Raw genomic sequence first — 4,001 nt, 5'->3', positions numbered from 1 at the left:
AAATAATTTTCCTGAAGAAGAAAATAGTGAAAATAATCGTGAAAAGCAGTACCGCCAGAGAGAGAGAGAGAGAGAGAGTATCCTTTGGTCGCGTCTTTAAGGTTGTTTGCCTCGCGTCGTTGCCTCGCCGCTCACAACAACGCTCACTATCGGAAGGCTGGGCGGCAGTGATTAGTTTTATGATTCAGTGTTGTCATGTCTGTCAGCTTCTCCTGGATCGTCGTTTTCTTTATTACTATTTTTGCTTTTCTCATTTTTTTATTATTATTTTCCACCCGAGAATGACCTCTCTTTAGGCCACTTTTTACTTCATCTTTTAAAGGAGCAGGGACTAGCGGGCTTTTCTTTAGACACTATTTTTGTTGCCTTGACCTGCTTTCGTTGTTGTTAAAAAATGTGTTTACTTTGTTCTTATTATCTCTTACCTTTGTTCTCTTTATCGTTTATCATCTTTATTATCGTTATATTTAAGGCTGTTTGTTTTTCTTCGTAATTAGCTTTGTTCTTATTCGCTTCTTTAGTTTTATATCGTTTATCAATTCATCATCATCTATAGTGTCTTGATCTTTATTGCTATGTTATTTATATTTTTTTCATATAATCAGTTATTATTTATTTCTTATTTTCTTGTCATTTTTATCAGTTTCCTTTTGCTTATTATTATCTTCATCATTATCTGCTTTCCTTCGTTAGTATAATCCTCGCCGTCATCATGTCTCACGACTTGTAACATCATCAATATCAGCATCACATCATCATCATTACCAGCATCACATCATCATCATTACCATCACCGTCACCGTCACCATCATCACCACCACTGTCAACACAACCACGACAACCACAAAGCCTGTCACTACCACCATCACCACCATCACCACCACTGTCAACACAACCACGACAACCACAAAGCCTGTCAATACCACCATCACCACCATCACCACCACTGTCAACACAACCACGACAACCACAAAGCCTGTCACTACCACCATCACCACCATCACCACCACTGTCAACACAACCACGACAACCACAAAGCCTGTCACTACCACCATCATCACCATCACCACCACTGTCAACACAACCACGACAACCACAAAGCCTGTCACTACCACCATCACCACCATCACCACCACTGTCAACACAACCACGACAACCACAAAGCCTGTCACTACCACCATCACCACCATCACCACCACTGTCAACACAACCACGACAACCACAAAGCCTGTCACTACCACCATCACCACCATCACCACCACTGTCAACACAACCACGACAACCACAAAGCCTGTCACTACCACCATCATCACCATCACCACCACTGTCAACACAACCACGACAACCACAAAGCCTGTCACTACCACCATCACCACCATCACCACCACTGTCAACACAACCACGACAACCACAAAGCCTGTCACTACCACCATCACCACCACTGTCAACACAACCACGACAACCACAAAGCCTGTCACTACCACCATCACCACCATCACCACCACTGTCAACACAACCACGACAACCACAAAGCCTGTCACTACCACCATCACCACCATCACCACTGTCAACACAACCACGACAACCACAAAGCCTGTCACTACCACCATCATCACCATCACCACCACTGTCAACACAACCACGACAACCACAAAGCCTGTCACCACCACCATCACCACCATCACCACCAATGTCAACACAACCACGCCAGCCACAAAGCCTGTCACCACCACCATCACCACCACTGTCAACACAACCACGACAACCACAAAGCCTGTCACCACCACCATCACCACCATCACCACTACGGTCAACACCATTACGACAACCACAAAGCCTGTCACCACCACCATCACCACCTCTGTCGACACAACCACGACAACCACAAAGCCTGTCACCACCACCAGCACCACCATCACCACTACGGTCAACACCATCACGACAACCACAAAGCCTGTCACCACTACCATCACCACCTCTCTCTCTCTCTCTCTTCTTCCATGTTATCTTATTTCTTTCTTTCCTTTATTGTTGTTCTTTTCACCTTCTCTATCTCTTCGTACATTCCTTAGTTTTATCCCTTCGTTTTCCTCTCTTATATTTTCTTTTCAGTTTTTTCTCTCTTTCCTTTATTACTCTTCTTTAATATCTTTGTGTTTCGTTTTATTATCTTTCAACATTTCTCATTTTGTTATTTGTTTGTATTTTTCTTTCATCTTCTTTTCTCTCCTTTTTTCTTCTCTCAAATCTATTATCATTTTTTTCCTTCTTTCCTTTATTATCTTTCTTTAAATACCTTGGTTTATCATTGTTTTATCTTCCAATTTTCCCTTTATTGTTATTGTTTTCCTTTTTCTCATCTTCTCGAGTTCTTTCTCTCATTGTTTTTTTTTCTTCTCGAGTATTTCTTTAATTCCTTTATTATTTACTGTAATCTCGCCTCTTTCTCTCTCCTTCTCTTCCACTATTTTCCAATTTTCTAATATGACTTCATTCTTCTCGTTCTCCTCCTCCTTCCTTCCTCTCATATTGTCTACTTATCTTCTCCTTTCGTTCCTTTATGATTTATTGTAAGCTCTTCCTCCCTCTCTTCCTCCCCTCCAGTGTTCCTCAATTTTCATTGAAAGTTTTTTTTTCTTTTTTCATTCGTCCTCCTTTCTAATCTTCCTTTTCTCCTTTCATGTTTTTTTTTTCTCTGATAGCCCTCGTCTTACTCTTTTAATAACCCTATTTTCGCCGCTAACTTTCGTTCATCTCTTCTCTCTTCTTTCCTCACTTCTCTCCACACACTCTTCTTCTTTCCTCACTTCTCTCCACACACTCTTCTTCTTCTTTCCTCACTTCTCTAAACACACTCTTCTTCCTTCCTCACTTCTCTCCACACACTCTTCTGCTTTCCTCACTTATCTCCATACACTCTTCTTCTTCTTTCCTCACTTCTCTCCACACACCCCTCTTCTTTCCTCACTTCTATCCACACACTCTTCTTCTTTCCTCACTTCTCTCCACACACTCTTCTTCTTTCCTCACTTCTATCCACACACTCTTCTTCTTTCCTCACTTCTCTCCACACACTCTTCTTCTTTCCTCACTTCTCTCCACACTCTTCTTCTTTCCTCACTTCTCTCCACACACTCTTCTTCTTCTTTCCTCACTTCTCTCCACACACTCTTCTTCTTTCCTCACTTCTATCCACACACTCTTCTTCTTTCCTCACTTCTCTCCACACACTCTTCTTCTTTCCTCACTTCTCTCCACACACTCTTCTTCTTTCCGCACTTCTCTCCACACACTCTTCTTCTTTCCTCACTTCTCCACACACCTCTTCTTCTTTGCTCACTTCTCTCCACACACTCTTCTTCTTTCCTCACTTCTCTCCACACACTCTTCTTCTTACCTCACTACTCTCCACACACTTTTCTTCTTTGCTCACTTCTCTCTCCACACACTCTTCTTCTTTCCTCACTTCTCGCCAGACACTATTCTTCTTTCCTCACTTCTCTCCACACACTCTTCTTCTTTCCTCACATCTCTCCACACACTCTTCTTCTTCTTTCCTCACTTCTCTCCACACACTCTTCTTCTTTCCTCACTTCTCTCCACACACTCTTCTTCTTTCCTCACTTCTCTCCACACACTCTTCTTCTTCTTTCCTCACTTCTCTCCACACACTCTTCTTCTTTCCTCACTTCTCTCCACACACTCTTCTTTTTCTTTCCTCACTTCACTCCACACACTCTTCTTCTTTCCTCATTCCTCTCCACACACTCCTCTTCTTTCCTCACTTCTCTCCACACACTCTTCTTCTTTCCTCACTTCTCTCCACACACTCTTCTTCTTTCCTCACCTCTCTCCACACACTCTTCTTCTTTCCTCACTTCTCTCCACACACTCTTCTTCTTTCCTCACTTCTCTCCACACACTCTTCTTCTTTCCTCACTTCTCTCCACACACTCTTCTTCTTTCCTCACTTCTCTCCACACACTCTTCTTCTTTCCTCA

This window comes from Eriocheir sinensis, unplaced genomic scaffold, assembly GCF_024679095.1.
Source record: "Eriocheir sinensis breed Jianghai 21 unplaced genomic scaffold, ASM2467909v1 Scaffold6, whole genome shotgun sequence".
NCBI classification, from domain to species: Eukaryota; Metazoa; Arthropoda; class Malacostraca; order Decapoda; family Varunidae; genus Eriocheir; species Eriocheir sinensis.
The sequence above is the reverse complement of the archived record's forward strand: the minus strand, read 5'-3'. Positions refer to the sequence as shown.